Here is a 21,388-nt window from a genome sequence, read left to right as displayed (position 1 = left end):
ATTAGTGGACTTCCCCCTGCCATGGAACACCTGTGACACCAGGCAGCTGCGTGGAGGGCGGCCCCGAACCTCCCCCACACAGTCAGCCGTGTTCCGGAATTCTGAGTGTGGGGAGGTTCCGTCTTCTGTCTGCAGCACCCGGGATCTCCTAGGAGCCCTTCGAGTGTCTTCCCAGAGTCCCTCACTGTGAGGGCAGCCGGGGAAAGGCGGGGGTTGGGCTGGAAACGCAGGTAGCATCTAGTGCCTCCCCATGGACAGGGGAGGTAATTAGCGGACTTCCCCCTGCCAGGGAACACCTGTGACACCAGGCAGCTGCGTGAAGGGTGGCCCCGAATCTCCCCCACACAGTCAGCCGTGTTCCGGAATTCTGAGTGTGGGGAGGTTCCGTCTTCTGTCTGCAGCACCCGGGATCTCCTAGGAGCCCTTCGAGTGTCTTCCCCGAGTCCCTCCCAGTGCGGGCTGCCGGGGAAAGGCGGGGGTTGGGCTGGAAACGCAGGTAGCATCTAGTGCCTCCCCATGGACAGGGGAGGTAATTAGCGGACTTCCCCCTGCCAGGGAACACCTGTGACACCAGGCAGCTGCGTGGAGAGTGTCCCCGAACCTCCCCCACACAGTCATCCGTGTTCCGGAATTCTGAGTGTGGGGAGGTTCCGTCTTCTGTCTGCAGAACCCGGGTTCACCTAGGAGCCCTTCGAGTGTCTTCCCCCAGTCCCTCCCTGTGCGGGCTGCCGGGGAATGGCGGAGGTTGGGCTGGAAAAGCAGGTAGCATCATGTGCCTCCCCATGGACAGGGGAGGTAATTAGCGGACTTCCCCCTGCCAGGGAACACCTGTGACACCAGGCAGCTGCGTGGAGGGCGGCCCCGAACCTCCCCCACACAGTCAGCCGTGTTCCGGAATTCTGAGTGTGGGGAGGTTCCGTCTTCTGTCTGCAGCACCCGGGATCTCCTAGGAGCCCTTCGAGTGTCTTCCCAGAGTCCCTCTCTTTGCTGGCTGCCGGGGAAAGGAGGGGGTTGTGCTGGAAAAGCAGGTAGCATCTAGTGCCTCCCCATGGACAGGGGAGGTATTTAGCGGACTTCTCCCTGCCAGGGAACACCTGTGACACCAGGCAGCTGCGTGAAGGGTGGCCCCGAACCTCCCCCACACAGTCAGCCGTGTTCCGGAATTCTGAGTGTGGGGAGGTTCCGTCTTCTGTCTGCAGCACCCGGGATCTTCTAGGAGCCCTTCGAGATTCTTCCCCGAGTCCCTCCCAGTGCGGGCTGCCGGGGAAAGGCGGGGGTTGGGCTGGAAACGCAGGTAGCATCTAGTGCCTCCCCATGGACAGGGGAGGTAATTAGCGGACTTCCCCCTGCCAGGGAACACCTGTGACACCAGGCAGCTGCGTGGAGGGCGGCCCCGAACCTCCCCCACACAGTCAGCCGTGTTCCGGAATTCTGAGTGTGGGGAGGTTCCGTCTTCTGTCTGCAGCACCCGGGATCTCCTAGGAGCCCTTCGAGTGTCTTCCCAGAGTCCCTCACTGTGAGGGCAGCCGGGGAAAGGCGGGGGTTGGGCTGGAAACGCAGGTAGCATCTAGTGCCTCCCCATGGACAGGGGATGTAATTAGCGGAATTCCCCCTGCCAGGGAACACCTGTGACACCAGGAAGCTGCGTGGAGTGCGGCCCCGAAACTCCCCCACACAGTCAGCCGTGTTCTGGGATTCTGAGTGTGGGGATGATCCGTCTTCTGTCTGCAGCACCCGGGATCTCCTAGGAGCCATTCGAGTGTCTTCCCCCAGTCCGTCCCAGTGCGGGCTGCCGAGGAAAGGAGGGGGTTGGGCTGGAAACGCAGGTAGCATCTAGTGCCTCCCCATGGACAGGGGAGGTAATTAGCGGACTTCTCCCTGCCAGGGAACACCTGTGACACCAGGCAGCTGCGTGGAGGGCGGCCCCGAACCTCCCCCACACAGTCAGCCGTGTTCTGGAATTCTGATTGTGGGGAGGTTCCGTCTTCTGTCTGCAGCACCCGGGATCTCCTAGGAGCCCTTCGAGTGTCTTCCCAGAGTCCCTCCCTTTGCGGGCTGCCGGGGAAAGGAGGGGGTTGTGCTGGAAAAGCAGGTAGCATCTAGTGCCTCCCCATGGACAGGGGAGGTAATTAGCGGACTTCTCCCTGCCAGGGAACACCTGTGACACCAGGCAGCTGCGTGGAGGGCGGCCCCGAACCTCCCCCACACAGTCAGCCGTGTTCCGGAATTCTGAGTGTGGGGAGGTTCCGTCTTCTGTCTGCAGCACCCGGGATCTCCTAGGAGCCCTTCGAGTGTCTTCCCCGAGACCCTCCCAGTGTGGGCTGCCGGAGAAATGCGGGGGTTGGGCTGGAAAAGCAGGTAGCATCTTGTGCCTCCCCATGGACAGGGGACATAAATAGCGGACTTCTCCCTGCCAGGGAACACCTGTGACACCAGACAGCTGCGTGGAGGGCGGCCCCGAACCTCACCCACACAGTCAGACGTGTTCCGGGTTTCTGAGTGTGGGGATGATCCGTCTTCTGTCTGCAGCACCCGGGATCTCCTAGGAGCCCTTCGAGTGTCTTCCCCCAGTCCGTCCCAGTGCGGGCTGCCGAGGAAAGGAGGGGGTTGGGCTGGAAACGCAGGTAGCATCTAGTGCCTCCCCATGGACAGGGGAGGTAATTAGCGGACTTCTCCCTGCCAGGGAACACCTGTGACACCAGGCAGCTGCGTGGAGGGCGGCCCCGAACCTCCCACACACAGTCAGCCGTGTTCTGTAATTCTGATTGTGGGGAGGTTCCGTCTTCTGTCTGCAGCACCCGGGATCTCCTTGGAGCCCTTCGAGTGTCTTCCCAGAGTCCCTCCCTTTGCGGGCTGCCGGGGAAAGGAGGGGGTTGTGCTGGAAAAGCAGGTAGCATCTAGTGCCTCCCCATGGACAGGGGAGGTAATTAGCGGACTTCTCCCTGCCAGGGAACACCTGTGACACCAGGCAGCTGCGTGGAGGGCGGCCCCGAACCTCCCCCACACAGTCAGCCGTGTTCCGGAATTCTGAGTGTGGGGAGGTTCCGTCTTCTGTCTGCAGCACCCGGGATCTCCTAGGAGCCCTTCGAGTGTCTTCCCCGAGACCCTCCCAGTGCGGGCTGCCGGGGAAATGCGGGGGTTGGGCTGGAAAAGCAGGTAGCATCTTGTGCCTCCCCATGGACAGGGGAGGTAATTAGCGGACTTCCCCCTGCCAGGGAACACCTGTGACACCAGGCAGCTGCGTGGAGGGCGGCCCCGAACCTCCCCCACGCAGTCAGCCGTGTTCCGGAATTCTGAGTGTGGGGAGGTTCCGTCTTCTGTCTGCAGCACCCGGGATCTCATGGGAGCCCTTCGAGTGTCTTCCCCGAGTCCCTCCCAGTGCGGGCTGCCGGGGAAAGGCGGGGGTTGGGCTGGAAACGCAGGTAGCATCTAGTGCCTCCCCATGGACAGGGGAGGTAATTAGCGGACTTCCCCCTGCCAGGGAACACCTGTGACAGCAGGCAGCTGCGTGGAGGGCGGCCCCGAACCTCCCCCACGCAGTCAGCCGTGTTCTGGAATTCTGATTGTGCGGAGGTTCCGTCTTCTGTCTGCAGCACCCGGGATCTCCTAGGAGCCCTTCGAGTTTCTTCCCAGAGTCCCTCACTTTGCGGGCTGCCGAGGAAAGGAGGGGGTTGGGCTGGAAACGCAGGTAGCATCTAGTGCCTCCCCATGGACAGGGGAGGTAATTAGCGAACTTCTCCCTGCCAGGGAACACCTGTGACACCAGGCAGCTGCGTGGAGGGCGGCCCCGAACCTCCCCCACACAGTCAGCCGTGTTCTGGAATTCTGATTGTGGGGAGGTTCCGTCTTCTGTCTGCAGCACCCGGGATCTCCTAGGAGCCCTTCGAGTGTCTTCCCAGAGTCCCTCCCAGTGCGGGCTGTCGGGGAAAGGAGGGGGTTGTGCTGGAAAAGCAGGTAGCATCTAGTGCCGCCCCATGGACAGGGGAGGTAATTAGCGGACTTCCCCCTGCCAGGGAACACCTGTGACACCAGGCAGCTGCGTGGAGGGCGGCCCCGAACCTCCCCCACGCAGTAAGCCGTGTTCCGGAATTCTGAGTGTGGGGAGATTCCGTCTTCTGTCTGCAGCACCCGGGATCTCCTAGGAGCCCTTCGAGTGTCTTCCCCGAGTCCCTCCCAGTGCGGGCTACCGGGGAAAAGCGGGGGTTGGGCTGGAAACGCAGGTAGCATCTAGTGCTTCCCCATGGACAGGGGAGGTAATTAGCGGACTTCCCCCTGCCAGGGAACACCTGTGACACCAGGCAGCTGCGTGGAGGGCGGCCCCGAACCTCCCCCACGCAGTCAGCCGTGTTCTGGAATTCTGAGTGTGGGGAGGTTCCGTCTTCTGTCTGCAGCACCCGGGATCTCCTTGGAGCCCTTCGAGTGTCTTCCCCCAGTCCCTCCCTTTGCGGGCTGCCGGGGAAAGGAGGGGGTTGTGCTGGAAAAGCAGGTAGCATCTAGTGCCTCCCCATGGACAGGGGAGGTAATTAGCGGACTTCTCCCTGCCAGGGAACACCTGTGACACCAGGCAGCTGAGTGGAGGGCGGCCCCGAACCTCCCCCACACAGTCAGCCGTGTTCCGGAATTCTGAGTGTGGGGAGGTTCCGTCTTCTGTCTGCAGCACCCGGGATCTCCTAGGAGCCCTTCGAGTGTCTTCCCCGAGACCCTCCCAGTGCGGGATGCCGGGGAAAGGCGGGGGTTGGGCTGGAAACGCAGGTAGCATCTTTTGCCTCCCCATGGACAGGGGAGGTAATTAGCGGACTTCCCCCTGCCAGGGAACACCTGTGACACCAGGCAGCTGCGTGGAGGGCGTCCCTAAACCTCACCCACACAGTCACCCGTGTTCCGGAATTCTGAGTGTGGGGAGGTTCCGTCTTCTGTCTTCAGCACCCGGGATCTCCTAGGAGCCCTTCGAGGGTCTTCCCAGAGTCCCTCACTGTGAGGGCAGCCGGGGAAAGGCGGGGGTTGGGCTGGAAACGCAGGTAGCATCTAGTGCCTCCCCATGGACAAGGGAGGTAATTAGCGGACATCCCCCTGCCAGGGAACACCTGTGACACCAGGAAGCTGCGTGGAGTGCGGCCCTAAACCTCACCCACACAGTCACCCGTGTTCCGGAATTCTGAGTGTGGGGAGGTTCCGTCTTCTGTCTGCAGCACCCGGGATCTCCTAGGAGCCCTTCGAGTGTCTTCCCCCAGTCCTTCCCAGTGCGGGCTGCCGAGGAAAGGAGGGGGTTGGGCTGGAAACGCAGATAGCATCTAGTGACTCCCCATGGACAGGGGAGGTAATTAGCTGACTTCTCCCTGCCAGGGAACACCTGTGACACCAGGCAGCTGCGTGGAGGGCGGCCCTAAACCTCACCCACACAGTCAGACGTGTTCCGGGATTCTGAGTGTGGGGAGGATCCGTCTTTTGTCTGCAGCACCCGGGATCTCCTAGGAGCCCTTCGAGTGTCTTCCCCCAGTCGGTCCCAGTGCGTGCTACCGAGGAAAGGAGGGGGTTGTGCTGGAAACGCAGGTAGCATCTAGTGCCTCCCCATGGACAGGGGAGGTAATTAGCGGACTTCCACCTGCCAGGGAACACCTGTGACACAAGGCAGCTGCGTGGAGGGTGGCACCGAACCTCCCCCACACAGTCATCCGTGTTCCGGAATTCTTAGTGTGGGGAGGTTCCGTCTTATGTCTGCAGCACCCGGGTTCACCTAGGAGCCCTTCGAGTGTCTTCCCCCAGTCCCTCCCTTTGCGGGCTGCCGGGGAATGGCGGAGGTTGGGCTGGAAAAGCAGGTAGCATCATGTGCCTCCCCATGGACAGGGGAGGTAATTAGCGGACTTCCCCCTGCCAGGGAACACCTGTGACACCAGGCAGCTGCGTGGAGGTCGGCCCCGAACCTCCCCCACACAGTCAGCCGTGTTCCGGAATTCTGAGTGTGGGGAGGTTCCGTCTTCTGTCTGCAGCACCCGGGATCTCCTAGGAGCCCTTCGAGTGCCTTCCCAGAGTCCCTCCCAGTGCGGGCTGCCGGGGAAAGGCGGGGGTTGGGCTGGAAACGCAGGTAGCATCTAGTGCCTCCCCATGGACAGGGGAGGTAATTAGCGGACTTCCCCCTGCCAGGGAACACCTGTGACACCAGGCAGCTGCGTGGAGGGCGGCCCCGAACCTCCCCCACGCAGTCAGCCGTGTTCCGGAATTCTGAGTGTGGGGAGGTTCCGTCTTCTGTCTGCAGCACCCGGGATCTCATGGGAGCCCTTCGAGTGTCTTCCCCGAGTCCCTCCCAGTGCGGGCTGCCGGGGAAAGGCGGGGGTTGGGCTGGAAACGCAGGTAGCATCTAGTGCCTCCCCATGGACAGGGGAGGTAATTAGCGGACTTCCCCCTGCCAGGGAACACCTGTGACAGCAGGCAGCTGCGTGGAGGGCGGCCCCGAACCTCCCCCACGCAGTCAGCCGTGTTCTGGAATTCTGATTGTGCGGAGGTTCCGTCTTCTGTCTGCAGCACCCGGGATCTCCTAGGAGCCCTTCGAGTTTCTTCCCAGAGTCCCTCACTTTGCGGGCTGCCGAGGAAAGGAGGGGGTTGGGCTGGAAACGCAGGTAGCATCTAGTGCCTCCCCATGGACAGGGGAGGTAATTAGCGAACTTCTCCCTGCCAGGGAACACCTGTGACACCAGGCAGCTGCGTGGAGGGCGGCCCCGAACCTCCCCCACACAGTCAGCCGTGTTCTGGAATTCTGATTGTGGGGAGGTTCCGTCTTCTGTCTGCAGCACCCGGGATCTCCTAGGAGCCCTTCGAGTGTCTTCCCAGAGTCCCTCCCAGTGCGGGCTGTCGGGGAAAGGAGGGGGTTGTGCTGGAAAAGCAGGTAGCATCTAGTGCCGCCCCATGGACAGGGGAGGTAATTAGCGGACTTCCCCCTGCCAGGGAACACCTGTGACACCAGGCAGCTGCGTGGAGGGCGGCCCCGAACCTCCCCCACGCAGTAAGCCGTGTTCCGGAATTCTGAGTGTGGGGAGATTCCGTCTTCTGTCTGCAGCACCCGGGATCTCCTAGGAGCCCTTCGAGTGTCTTCCCCGAGTCCCTCCCAGTGCGGGCTACCGGGGAAAAGCGGGGGTTGGGCTGGAAACGCAGGTAGCATCTAGTGCTTCCCCATGGACAGGGGAGGTAATTAGCGGACTTCCCCCTGCCAGGGAACACCTGTGACACCAGGCAGCTGCGTGGAGGGCGGCCCCGAACCTCCCCCACGCAGTCAGCCGTGTTCTGGAATTCTGAGTGTGGGGAGGTTCCGTCTTCTGTCTGCAGCACCCGGGATCTCCTTGGAGCCCTTCGAGTGTCTTCCCCCAGTCCCTCCCTTTGCGGGCTGCCGGGGAAAGGAGGGGGTTGTGCTGGAAAAGCAGGTAGCATCTAGTGCCTCCCCATGGACAGGGGAGGTAATTAGCGGACTTCTCCCTGCCAGGGAACACCTGTGACACCAGGCAGCTGAGTGGAGGGCGGCCCCGAACCTCCCCCACACAGTCAGCCGTGTTCCGGAATTCTGAGTGTGGGGAGGTTCCGTCTTCTGTCTGCAGCACCCGGGATCTCCTAGGAGCCCTTCGAGTGTCTTCCCCGAGACCCTCCCAGTGCGGGATGCCGGGGAAAGGCGGGGGTTGGGCTGGAAACGCAGGTAGCATCTTTTGCCTCCCCATGGACAGGGGAGGTAATTAGCGGACTTCCCCCTGCCAGGGAACACCTGTGACACCAGGCAGCTGCGTGGAGGGCGTCCCTAAACCTCACCCACACAGTCACCCGTGTTCCGGAATTCTGAGTGTGGGGAGGTTCCGTCTTCTGTCTTCAGCACCCGGGATCTCCTAGGAGCCCTTCGAGGGTCTTCCCAGAGTCCCTCACTGTGAGGGCAGCCGGGGAAAGGCGGGGGTTGGGCTGGAAACGCAGGTAGCATCTAGTGCCTCCCCATGGACAAGGGAGGTAATTAGCGGACATCCCCCTGCCAGGGAACACCTGTGACACCAGGAAGCTGCGTGGAGTGCGGCCCTAAACCTCACCCACACAGTCACCCGTGTTCCGGAATTCTGAGTGTGGGGAGGTTCCGTCTTCTGTCTGCAGCACCCGGGATCTCCTAGGAGCCCTTCGAGTGTCTTCCCCCAGTCCTTCCCAGTGCGGGCTGCCGAGGAAAGGAGGGGGTTGGGCTGGAAACGCAGATAGCATCTAGTGACTCCCCATGGACAGGGGAGGTAATTAGCTGACTTCTCCCTGCCAGGGAACACCTGTGACACCAGGCAGCTGCGTGGAGGGCGGCCCTAAACCTCACCCACACAGTCAGACGTGTTCCGGGATTCTGAGTGTGGGGAGGATCCGTCTTTTGTCTGCAGCACCCGGGATCTCCTAGGAGCCCTTCGAGTGTCTTCCCCCAGTCGGTCCCAGTGCGTGCTACCGAGGAAAGGAGGGGGTAGTGCTGGAAACGCAGGTAGCATCTAGTGCCTCCCCATGGACAGGGGAGGTAATTAGCGGACTTCCACCTGCCAGGGAACACCTGTGACACAAGGCAGCTGCGTGGAGGGTGGCACCGAACCTCCCCCACACAGTCATCCGTGTTCCGGAATTCTTAGTGTGGGGAGGTTCCGTCTTATGTCTGCAGCACCCGGGTTCACCTAGGAGCCCTTCGAGTGTCTTCCCCCAGTCCCTCCCTTTGCGGGCTGCCGGGGAATGGCGGAGGTTGGGCTGGAAAAGCAGGTAGCATCATGTGCCTCCCCATGGACAGGGGAGGTAATTAGCGGACTTCCCCCTGCCAGGGAACACCTGTGACACCAGGCAGCTGCGTGGAGGTCGGCCCCGAACCTCCCCCACACAGTCAGCCGTGTTCCGGAATTCTGAGTGTGGGGAGGTTCCGTCTTCTGTCTGCAGCACCCGGGATCTCCTAGGAGCCCTTCGAGTGCCTTCCCAGAGTCCCTCCCAGTGCGGGCTGCCGGGGAAAGGCGGGGGTTGGGCTGGAAACGCAGGTAGCATCTAGTGCCTCCCCATGGACAGGGGAGGTAATTAGCGGACTTCCCCCTGCCAGGGAACACCTGTGACACCAGGCAGCTGCGTGGAGGGCGGCCCCGAACCTCCCCCACACAGTCATCCGTGTTCCGGAATTCTGAGTGTGGGGAGGTTCCGTCTTCTGTCTGCAGCACCCGGGATCTCCTAGGAGCCCTTCGAGTATCTTCCCCGAGTCCCTCCCAGTGCGGGCTGCCGGGGAAAGGCGGGGGTTGTGCTGGAAACGCAGGTAGCATCTAGTGCCTCCCCATGGACAGGGGAGGTAATTAGCGGACTTCCCCCTGCCAGGGAACACCTGTGACACCAGGCAGCTGCGTGGAGGGCGGCCCCGAACCTCCCCCACACAGTCAGCCGTGTTCCGGAATTCTGAGTGTGGGGAGGTTCCGTCTTCTGTCTGCAGCACCCGGGATCTCCTAGGAGCCCTTCGAGTGTCTTCCCAGAGTCCCTCACTGTGAGGGCAGTCGGGGAAAGGCGGGGGTTGGGCTGGAAACGCAGGTAGCATCTAGTGCCTCCCCATGGACAGGGGAGGTAATTAGCGGACTTCCCCCTGCCAGGGAACACCTGTGACACCAGGAAGCTGCGTGGAGTGCGGCCCTAAACCTCACCCACACAGTCACCCGTGTTCCGGAATTCTGAGTGTGGGGAGGTTCCGTCTTCTGTCTGCAGCACCCGGGATCTCCTAGGAGCCCTTCGAGTGTCTTCCCAGAGTCCCTCCCTTTGCGGGCTGCCGGGGAAAGGAGGGGGTTGTGCTGGAAAAGCAGGTAGCATCTAGTGCCTCCCCATGGACAGGGGAGGTATTTAGCGGACTTCTCCCTGCCAGGGAACACCTGTGACACCAGGCAGCTGCGTGGAGGGCGGCCCCGAACCTCCCCCACACAGTCAGCCGTGTTCCGGAATTCTGAGTGTGGGGAGGTTCCGTCTTCTGTCTGCAGCACCCGGGATCTCCTAGGAGCCCTTCGAGTGTCTTCCCCGAGTCCCTCCCAGTGCGGGCTGCCGGGGAAAGGCGGGGGTTGGGCTGGAAACGCAGGTAGCATCTAGTGCCTCCCCATGGACAGGGGAGGTAATTAGCGGACTTCCCCCTGCCAGGGAACACCTGTGACACCAGGCAGCTGCGTGGAGGGCGGCCCCGAACCTCCCCCACACAGTCAGCCGTGTTCTGGAATTCTGATTGTGGGGAGGTTCCGTCTTCTGTCTGCAGCACCCGGGATCTCCTTGGAGCCCTTCGAGTGTCTTCCCAGAGTCCCTCCCTTTGCGGGCTGCCAGGGAAAGGAGGGGGTTGTGCTGGAAAAGCAGGTAGCATCTAGTGCCTCCCCATGGACAGGGGAGGTAATTAGCGGACTTCTCCCTGCCAGGGAACACCTGTGACACCAGGCAGCTGCGTGGAGGGCGGCCCCGAACCTCCCCCACACAGTCAGCCGTGTTCCGGAATTCTGAGTGTGGGGAGGATCCGTCTTCTGTCTGCAGCACCCGGGATCTCCTAGGAGCCCTTCGAGTGTCTTCCCCGAGACCCTCCCAGTGCGGGATGCCGGGGAAATGCGGGGGTTGGGCTGGAAAAGCAGGTAGCATCTTGTGCCTCCCCATGGACAGGGGAGGTAATTAGCGGACTTCTCCCTGCCAGGGAACACCTGTGACACCAGGCAGCTGCGTGGAGGGCGGCCCTAAACCTCACCCACACAGTCAGACGTGTTCCGGAATTCTGAGTGTGGGGAGGTTCCGTCTTCTGTCTGCAGCACCCGGGATCTCCTAGGAGCCCTTCGAGTGTCTTCCCCCAGTCCGTCCCAGTGCGGGCTGCCAAGGAAAGGAGGGGGTTTGGCTGGAAACGCAGGTAGCATCTAGTGCCTCCCCATGGACAGGGGAGGTAATTAGCGGACTTCTCCCTGCCAGGGAACACCTGTGACACCAGGCAGCTGCGTGGAGTGCGGCCCCGAACCTCCCCCACACTGTCAGCCGTGTTCCGGAATTCTGAGTGTGGGGAGGTTCCGTCTTCTGTCTGCAGCACCCGGGATCTCCTAGGAGCCCTTCGAGTGTCTTCCCCGAGTCCCTCCAAGTGCGGGCTGCCGGGGAAAGGCGGGGGTTGGGCTGGAAACGCAGGTAACATCTAGTGCCTCCCCATGGACAGGGGAGGTAATTAGCGGACTTCCCCCTGCCAGGGAACACCTGTGACACCAGGCAGCTGCGTGGAGGGCGGCCCCGAACCTCCCCGACACAGTCAGCCGTGTTCCGGAATTCTGAGTGTGGGGAGGTTCCGTCTTCTGTCTGCAGCACCCGGGATCTCCTAGGAGCCCTTCGAGTGTCTTCCCAGAGTCCCTCCCTTTGCGGGCTGCCGGGGAAAGGAGGGGGTTGTGCTGGAAAAGCAGGTAGCATCTAGTGCCTCCCCATGGACAGGGGAGGTAATTAGCGGACTTCTCCCTGCCAGGGAACACCTGTGACACCAGGCAGCTGCGTGGAGGGCGGCCCTAAACCTCACCCACACAGTCACCCGTGTTCCGGAATTCTGAGTGTGGGGAGGTTCCGTCTTCTGTCTTCAGCACCCGGGATCTCCTAGGAGCCCTTCGAGGGACTTCCCAGAGTCCCTCACTGTGAGGGCAGCCGGGGAAAGGCGGGGGTTAAGCTGGAAACGCAGGTAGCATCTAGTGCCTCCCCATGGACAAGGGAGGTAATTAGCGGACTTCCCCCTGCCAGGGAACACCTGTGACACCAGGAAGCTGCGTGGAGTGCGGCCCTAAACCTCACCCACACAGTCACCCGTGTTCCGGAATTCTGAGTGTGGGGAGGTTCCGTCTTCTGTCTGCAGCACCCGGGATCTCCTAGGAGCCCTTCGAGTGTCTTCCCCCAGTCCTTCCCAGTGCGGGCTGCCGAGGAAAGGAGGGGGTTGGGCTGGAAACGCAGGTAGCATCTAGTGCCTCCCCATGGACAGGGGAGGTAATTAGCGGACTTCCCCCTGCCAGGGAACACCTGTGACACCAGGAAGCTGCGTGGAGTGCGGCCCTAAACCTCACCCACACAGTCACCCGTGTTCCGGAATTCTGAGTGTGGGGAGGTTCCGTCTTCTGTCTGCAGCACCCGGGATCTCCTAGGAGCCCTTCGAGTGTCTTCCCCGAGTCCCTCCCAGTGCGGGCTGCCGGGGAAAGGCGGGGGTTGGCCTGGAAACGCAGGTAGCATCTAGTGCCTCCCCATGGACAGGGGAGGTAATTAGCGGACTTCCCCCTGCCAGGGAACACCTGTGACACCAGGCAGCTGCGTGGAGGGCGGCCCCGAAACTCCCCCACACAGTCATCCGTGTTCCGGAATTCTGAGTGTGGGGAGGTTCCGTCTTCTGTCTGCAGCACCCGGGATCTCCTAGGAGCCCTTCGAGGGACTTCCCAGAATCCCTCACTGTGAGGGCAGCCGGGGAAAGGCGGGGGTTGGGTTGGAAAAGCAGGTAGCATCTAGTGCCTCCCCATGGACAAGGGAGGTAATTAGCGGACTTCCCCCTGCCAGGGAACACCTGTGACACCAGGCAGCTGCGTGGAGTGCGGCCCTAAACCTCACCCACACTGTCACACGTGTTCCGGAATTCTGAGTGTGGGGAGGTTCCGTCTTCTGTCTGCAGCACCCGGGATCTCCTAGGAGCCCTTCGAGTGTCTTCCCACAGTCCGTCCCATTGCGGGCTGCCGAGGAAAGTAGGGGGTTTGGCTGGAAACGCAGGTAGCATCTAGTGCCTCCCCATGGACAGGGGAGGTAATTAGCGGACTTCTCCCTGCCAGGGAACACCTGTGACACCAGGCAGCTGCGTGGAGGGCGGCCCCGAACCTCCCCCACACAGTCAGCCGTGTTCCGGAATTCTGAGTGTGGGGAGGTTCCGTCTTCTGTCTGCAGCACCCGGGATCTCCTAGGAGCCCTTCGAGTGTCTTCCCCGAGTCCCTCCCAGTGCGGGCTGCCGGGGAAAGGCGGGGGTTGGGCTGGAAACGCAGGTAGCATCTAGTGCCTCCCCATGGACAGGGGAGGTAATTAGCGGACTTCCCCCTGCCAGGGAACACCTGTGACACCAGGCAGCTGCGTGGAGGGCGGCCCCGAACCTCCCCCACACAGTCAGCCGTGTTCTGGAATTCTGATTGTGGGGAGGTTCCGTCTTCTGTCTGCAGCACCCGGGATCTCCTTGGAGCCCTTCGAGGGTCTTCCCAGAGTCCCTCCCTTTGCGGGCTGCCGGGGAAAGGAGGGGGTTGTGCTGGAAAAGCAGGTAGCATCTAGTGCCTCCCCATGGACAGGGGAGGTAATTAGCGGACTTCTCCCTGCCAGGGAACACCTGTGACACCAGGCAGCTGCGTGGAGGGCGGCCCCGAACCTCCCCCACACAGTTTGCCGTGTTCCGGAATTCTGAGTGTGGGGAGGATCCGTCTTCTGTCTGCAGCACCCGGGATCTCCTAGGAGCCCTTCGAGTGTCTTCCCCGAGACCCTCCCAGTGCGGGCTGCCGGGGAAATGCGGGGGTTGGGCTGGAAAAGCAGGTAGCATCTTGTGCCTCCCCATGGACAGGGGAGGTAATTAGCGGACTTCTCCCTGCCAGGGAACACCTGTGACACCAGGCAGCTGCGTGGAGGGCGGCCCTAAACGTCACCCACACAGTCAGACGTGTTCCGGAATTCTGAGTGTGGGGAGGTTCCGTCTTCTGTCTGCAGCACCCGGGATCTCCTAGGAGCCCTTCGAGTGTCTTCCCCCAGTCCGTCCCAGTGCGGGCTGCCGAGGAAAGGAGAGGGTTTGGCTGGAAACGCAGGTAGCATCTAGTGCCTCCCCATGGACAGGGGAGGTAATTAGCGGACTTCTCCCTGCCAGGGAACACCTGTGACACCAGGCAGCTGCGTGGAGGGCGGCCCCGAACCTCCCCCACACAGTCAGCCGTGTTCCGGAATTCTGAGTGTGGGGAGGTTCCGTCTTCTGTCTGCAGCACCCGGGATCTCCTAGGAGCCCTTCGAGTGTCTTCCCCGAGTCCCTCCAAGTGCGGGCTGCCGGGGAAAGGCGGGGGTTTGGCTGGAAACGCAGGTAGCATCTAGTGCCTCCCCATGGACAGGGGAGGTAATTAGCGGACTTCCCCCTGCCAGGGAACACCTGTGACACCAGGCAGCTGCGTGGAGGGCGGCCCCGAACCTCCCCGACACAGTCAGCCGTGTTCCGGAATTCTGAGTGTGGGGAGGTTCCGTCTTCTGTCTGCAGCACCCGGGATCTCCTAGGAGCCCTTCGAGTGTCTTCCCAGAGTCCCTCCCTTTGCGGGCTGCCGGGGAAAGGAGGGGGTTGTGCTGGAAAAGCAGGTAGCATCTAGTGCCTCCCCATGGACAGGGGAGGTAATTAGCGGACTTCTCCCTGCCAGGGAACACCTGTGACACCAGGCAGCTGCGTGGAGGGCGGCCCTAAACCTCACCCACACAGTCACCCGTGTTCCGGAATTCTGAGTGTGGGGAGGTTCCGTCTTCTGTCTTCAGCACCCGGGATCTCCTAGGAGCCCTTCGAGGGACTTCCCAGAGTCCCTCACTGTGAGGGCAGCCGGGGAAAGGCGGGGGTTGGGCTGGAAACGCAGGTAGCATCTAGTGCCTCCCCATGGACAAGGGAGGTAATTAGCGGACTTCCCCCTGCCAGGGAACACCTGTGACACCAGGAAGCTGCGTGGAGTGCGGCCCTAAACCTCACCCACACAGTCACCCGTGTTCCGGAATTCTGAGTGTGGGGAGGTTCCGTCTTCTGTCTGCAGCACCCGGGATCTCCTAGGAGCCCTTCGAGTGTCTTCCCCCAGTCCTTCCCAGTGCGGGCTGCCGAGGAAAGGAGGGGGTTGGGCTGGAAACGCAGGTAGCATCTAGTGCCTCCCCATGGACAGGGGAGGTAATTAGCGGACTTCCCCCTGCCAGGGAACACCTGTGACACCAGGAAGCTGCGTGGAGTGCGGCCCTAAACCTCACCCACACAGTCACCCGTGTTCCGGAATTCTGAGTGTGGGGAGGTTCCGTCTTCTGTCTGCAGCACCCGGGATCTCCTAGGAGCCCTTCGAGTGTCTTCCCCGAGTCCCTCCCAGTGCGGGCTGCCGGGGAAAAGCGGGGGTTGGGCTGGAAACGCAGGTAGCATCTAGTGCCTCCCCATGGACAGGGGAGGTAATTAGCGGACTTCCCCCTGCCAGGGAACACCTGTGACACCAGGCAGCTGCGTGGAGGGCGGCCCCGAACCTCCCCCACACAGTCAGCCGTGTTCTGGAATTCTGATTGTGGGGAGGTTCCGTCTTCTGTCTGCAGCACCCGGGATCTCCTAGGAGCCCTTCGAGTTTCTTCCCAGAGTCCCTCCCTTTGCAGGCTGCCGAGGAAAGGAGAGGGTTGGGCTGGAAACGCAGGTAGCATCTTGTGCCTCCCCATGGACAGGGGAGGTAATTAGCGGACTTCTCCCTGCCAGGGAACACCTGTGACACCAGGCAGCTGCGTGGAGGGCGGCCCTAAACCTCACCCACACAGTCAGACGTGTTCCGGAATTCTGAGTGTGGGGAGGTTCCGTCTTCTGTCTGCAGCACCCGGGATCTCCTAGGAGCCCTTCGAGTGTCTTCCCCCAGTCCGTCCCAGTGCGGGCTGCCAAGGAAAGGAGGGGGTTTGGCTGGAAACGCAGGTAGCATCTAGTGCCTCCCCATGGACAGGGGAGGTAATTAGCGGACTTCTCCCTGCCAGGGAACACCTGTGACACCAGGCAGCTGCGTGGAGTGCGGCCCCGAACCTCCCCCACACTGTCAGCCGTGTTCCGGAATTCTGAGTGTGGGGAGGTTCCGTCTTCTGTCTGCAGCACCCGGGATCTCCTAGGAGCCCTTCGAGTGTCTTCCCCGAGTCCCTCCAAGTGCGGGCTGCCGGGGAAAGGCGGGGGTTGGGCTGGAAACGCAGGTAACATCTAGTGCCTCCCCATGGACAGGGGAGGTAATTAGCGGACTTCCCCCTGCCAGGGAACACCTGTGACACCAGGCAGCTGCGTGGAGGGCGGCCCCGAACCTCCCCGACACAGTCAGCCGTGTTCCGGAATTCTGAGTGTGGGGAGGTTCCGTCTTCTGTCTGCAGCACCCGGGATCTCCTAGGAGCCCTTCGAGTGTCTTCCCAGAGTCCCTCCCTTTGCGGGCTGCCGGGGAAAGGAGGGGGTTGTGCTGGAAAAGCAGGTAGCATCTAGTGCCTCCCCATGGACAGGGGAGGTAATTAGCGGACTTCTCCCTGCCAGGGAACACCTGTGACACCAGGCAGCTGCGTGGAGGGCGGCCCTAAACCTCACCCACACAGTCACCCGTGTTCCGGAATTCTGAGTGTGGGGAGGTTCCGTCTTCTGTCTTCAGCACCCGGGATCTCCTAGGAGCCCTTCGAGGGACTTCCCAGAGTCCCTCACTGTGAGGGCAGCCGGGGAAAGGCGGGGGTTAAGCTGGAAACGCAGGTAGCATCTAGTGCCTCCCCATGGACAAGGGAGGTAATTAGCGGACTTCCCCCTGCCAGGGAACACCTGTGACACCAGGAAGCTGCGTGGAGTGCGGCCCTAAACCTCACCCACACAGTCACCCGTGTTCCGGAATTCTGAGTGTGGGGAGGTTCCGTCTTCTGTCTGCAGCACCCGGGATCTCCTAGGAGCCCTTCGAGTGTCTTCCCCCAGTCCTTCCCAGTGCGGGCTGCCGAGGAAAGGAGGGGGTTGGGCTGGAAACGCAGGTAGCATCTAGTGCCTCCCCATGGACAGGGGAGGTAATTAGCGGACTTCCCCCTGCCAGGGAACACCTGTGACACCAGGAAGCTGCGTGGAGTGCGGCCCTAAACCTCACCCACACAGTCACCCGTGTTCCGGAATTCTGAGTGTGGGGAGGTTCCGTCTTCTGTCTGCAGCACCCGGGATCTCCTAGGAGCCCTTCGAGTGTCTTCCCCGAGTCCCTCCCAGTGCGGGCTGCCGGGGAAAGGCGGGGGTTGGCCTGGAAACGCAGGTAGCATCTAGTGCCTCCCCATGGACAGGGGAGGTAATTAGCGGACTTCCCCCTGCCAGGGAACACCTGTGACACCAGGCAGCTGCGTGGAGGGCGGCCCCGAAACTCCCCCACACAGTCATCCGTGTTCCGGAATTCTGAGTGTGGGGAGGTTCCGTCTTCTGTCTGCAGCACCCGGGATCTCCTAGGAGCCCTTCGAGGGACTTCCCAGAATCCCTCACTGTGAGGGCAGCCGGGGAAAGGCGGGGGTTGGGTTGGAAAAGCAGGTAGCATCTAGTGCCTCCCCATGGACAAGGGAGGTAATTAGCGGACTTCCCCCTGCCAGGGAACACCTGTGACACCAGGCAGCTGCGTGGAGTGCGGCCCTAAACCTCACCCACACTGTCACACGTGTTCCGGAATTCTGAGTGTGGGGAGGTTCCGTCTTCTGTCTGCAGCACCCGGGATCTCCTAGGAGCCCTTCGAGTGTCTTCCCACAGTCCGTCCCATTGCGGGCTGCCGAGGAAAGTAGGGGGTTTGGCTGGAAACGCAGGTAGCATCTAGTGCCTCCCCATGGACAGGGGAGGTAATTAGCGGACTTCTCCCTGCCAGGGAACACCTGTGACACCAGGCAGCTGCGTGGAGGGCGGCCCCGAACCTCCCCCACACAGTCAGCCGTGTTCCGGAATTCTGAGTGTGGGGAGGTTCCGTCTTCTGTCTGCAGCACCCGGGATCTCCTAGGAGCCCTTCGAGTGTCTTCCCCGAGTCCCTCCCAGTGCGGGCTGCCGGGGAAAGGCGGGGGTTGGGCTGGAAACGCAGGTAGCATCTAGTGCCTCCCCATGGACAGGGGAGGTAATTAGCGGACTTCCCCCTGCCAGGGAACACCTGTGACACCAGGCAGCTGCGTGGAGGGCGGCCCCGAACCTCCCCCACACAGTCAGCCGTGTTCTGGAATTCTGATTGTGGGGAGGTTCCGTCTTCTGTCTGCAGCACCCGGGATCTCCTTGGAGCCCTTCGAGGGTCTTCCCAGAGTCCCTCCCTTTGCGGGCTGCCGGGGAAAGGAGGGGGTTGTGCTGGAAAAGCAGGTAGCATCTAGTGCCTCCCCATGGACAGGGGAGGTAATTAGCGGACTTCTCCCTGCCAGGGAACACCTGTGACACCAGGCAGCTGCGTGGAGGGCGGCCCCGAACCTCCCCCACACAGTTTGCCGTGTTCCGGAATTCTGAGTGTGGGGAGGATCCGTCTTCTGTCTGCAGCACCCGGGATCTCCTAGGAGCCCTTCGAGTGTCTTCCCCGAGACCCTCCCAGTGCGGGCTGCCGGGGAAATGCGGGGGTTGGGCTGGAAAAGCAGGTAGCATCTTGTGCCTCCCCATGGACAGGGGAGGTAATTAGCGGACTTCTCCCTGCCAGGGAACACCTGTGACACCAGGCAGCTGCGTGGAGGGCGGCCCTAAACGTCACCCACACAGTCAGACGTGTTCCGGAATTCTGAGTGTGGGGAGGTTCCGTCTTCTGTCTGCAGCACCCGGGATCTCCTAGGAGCCCTTCGAGTGTCTTCCCCCAGTCCGTCCCAGTGCGGGCTGCCGAGGAAAGGAGAGGGTTTGGCTGGAAACGCAGGTAGCATCTAGTGCCTCCCCATGGACAGGGGAGGTAATTAGCGGACTTCTCCCTGCCAGGGAACACCTGTGACACCAGGCAGCTGCGTGGAGGGCGGCCCCGAACCTCCCCCACACAGTCAGCCGTGTTCCGGAATTCTGAGTGTGGGGAGGTTCCGTCTTCTGTCTGCAGCACCCGGGATCTCCTAGGAGCCCTTCGAGTGTCTTCCCCGAGTCCCTCCAAGTGCGGGCTGCCGGGGAAAGGCGGGGGTTTGGCTGGAAACGCAGGTAGCATCTAGTGCCTCCCCATGGACAGGGGAGGTAATTAGCGGACTTCCCCCTGCCAGGGAACACCTGTGACACCAGGCAGCTGCGTGGAGGGCGGCCCCGAACCTCCCCGACACAGTCAGCCGTGTTCCGGAATTCTGAGTGTGGGGAGGTTCCGTCTTCTGTCTGCAGCACCCGGGATCTCCTAGGAGCCCTTCGAGTGTCTTCCCAGAGTCCCTCCCTTTGCGGGCTGCCGGGGAAAGGAGGGGGTTGTGCTGGAAAAGCAGGTAGCATCTAGTGCCTCCCCATGGACAGGGGAGGTAATTAGCGGACTTCTCCCTGCCAGGGAACACCTGTGACACCAGGCAGCTGCGTGGAGGGCGGCCCTAAACCTCACCCACACAGTCACCCGTGTTCCGGAATTCTGAGTGTGGGGAGGTTCCGTCTTCTGTCTTCAGCACCCGGGATCTCCTAGGAGCCCTTCGAGGGACTTCCCAGAGTCCCTCACTGTGAGGGCAGCCGGGGAAAGGCGGGGGTTGGGCTGGAAACGCAGGTAGCATCTAGTGCCTCCCCATGGACAAGGGAGGTAATTAGCGGACTTCCCCCTGCCAGGGAACACCTGTGACACCAGGAAGCTGCGTGGAGTGCGGCCCTAAACCTCACCCACACAGTCACCCGTGTTCCGGAATTCTGAGTGTGGGGAGGTTCCGTCTTCTGTCTGCAGCACCCGGGATCTCCTAGGAGCCCTTCGAGTGTCTTCCCCCAGTCCTTCCCAGTGCGGGCTGCCGAGGAAAGGAGGGGGTTGGGCTGGAAACGCAGGTAGCATCTAGTGCCTCCCCATGGACAGGGGAGGTAATTAGCGGACTTCCCCCTGCCAGGGAACACCTGTGACACCAGGAAGCTGCGTGGAGTGCGGCCCTAAACCTCACCCACACAGTCACCCGTGTTCCGGAATTCTGAGTGTGGGGAGGTTCCGTCTTCTGTCTGCAGCACCCGGGATCTCCTAGGAGCCCTTCGAGTGTCTTCCCCGAGTCCCTCCCAGTGCGGGCTGCCGGGGAAAAGCGGGGGTTGGGCTGGAAACGCAGGTAGCATCTAGTGCCTCCCCATGGACAGGGGAGGTAATTAGCGGACTTCCCCCTGCCAGGGAACACCTGTGACACCAGGCAGCTGCGTGGAGGGCGGCCCCGAACCTCCCCCACACAGTCAGCCGTGTTCTGGAATTCTGATTGTGGGGAGGTTCCGTCTTCTGTCTGCAGCACCCGGGATCTCCTAGGAGCCCTTCGAGTTTCTTCCCAGAGTCCCTCCCTTTGCAGGCTGCCGAGGAAAGGAGAGGGTTGGGCTGGAAACGCAGGTAGCATCTAGTGCCTCCCCATGGACAGGGGAGGTAATTAGCGGACTTCTCCCTGCCAGGGAACACCTGTGACACCAGGCAGCTGCGTGGAGGGCGGCCACGAACCTCCCCCACACAGTCAGCCGTGTTCTGGAATTCTGATTGTGGGGAGGTTCCGTCTTCTGTCTGCAGCACCCGGGATCTCCTAGGAGCCCTTCGAGTGTCTTCCCAGAGTCCCTCCCAGTGCGGGCTGCCGGGGAAAGGAGGGGGTTGTGCTGGAAAAGCAGGTAGCATCTAGTGCCGCCCCATGGACAGGGGAGGTAATTAGCGGACTTCTCCCTGCCAGGGAACACCTGTGACACCAGGAAGCTGCGTGGAGTGCGGCCCTAAACCTCACCCACACAGTCACCCGTGTTCCGGAATTCTGAGTGTGGGGAGGTTCCGTCTTCTGTCTGCAGCACCCGGGATCTCCTAGGAGCCCTTCGAGTGTCTTCCCCCAGTCCGTCCCATTGCGGGCTGCCGAGGAAAGGAGGGGGTTTGGCTGGAAACGCAGGTAGCATCTAGTGCCTCCCCATGGACAGGGGAGGTAATTAGCGGACTTCTCCCTGCCAGGGAACACCTGTGACACCAGGCAGCTGCGTGGAGGGCGGCCCCGAACCTCCCCCACACAGTCAGCCGTGTTCCGGAATTCTGAGTGTGGGGAGGTTCCGTCTTCTGTCTGCAGCACCCGGGATCTCCTAGGAGCCCTTCGAGTGTCTTCCCCGAGTCCCTCCCAGTGCGGGCTGCCGGGGAAAGGCGGGGGTTGGGCTGGAAACGCAGGTAGCATCTTGTGCCTCCCCATGGACAGGGGAGGTAATTAGCGGACTTCTCCCTGCCAGGGAACACCTGTGACACCAGGCAGCTGCGTGGAGGGCGGCCCTAAATCTCACCCACACAGTCAGACGTGTTCCGGAATTCTGAGTGTGGGGAGGTTCCGTCTTCTGTCTGCAGCACCCGGGATCTCCTAGGAGCCCTTCGAGTGTCTTCCCCCAGTCCGTCCCAGTGCGGGATGCCGAGGAAAGGCGGGGGTTGGGCTGGAAACGCAGGTAGCATCTAGTGCCTCCCCATGGACAGGGGAGGTAATTAGCGGACTTCCCCCTGCCAGGGAACACCTGTGACACCAGGCAGCTGCGTGGAGGGCGGCCCCGAACCTCCCCGACACAGTCAGCCGTGTTCCGGAATTCTGAGTG

The sequence above is a fragment of the Camelus bactrianus genome, chromosome 32 (genome assembly GCF_048773025.1).
Source record: "Camelus bactrianus isolate YW-2024 breed Bactrian camel chromosome 32, ASM4877302v1, whole genome shotgun sequence".
Lineage (NCBI taxonomy): Eukaryota > Metazoa > Chordata > Mammalia > Artiodactyla > Camelidae > Camelus > Camelus bactrianus.
This window is presented reverse-complemented; position numbering follows the sequence as displayed.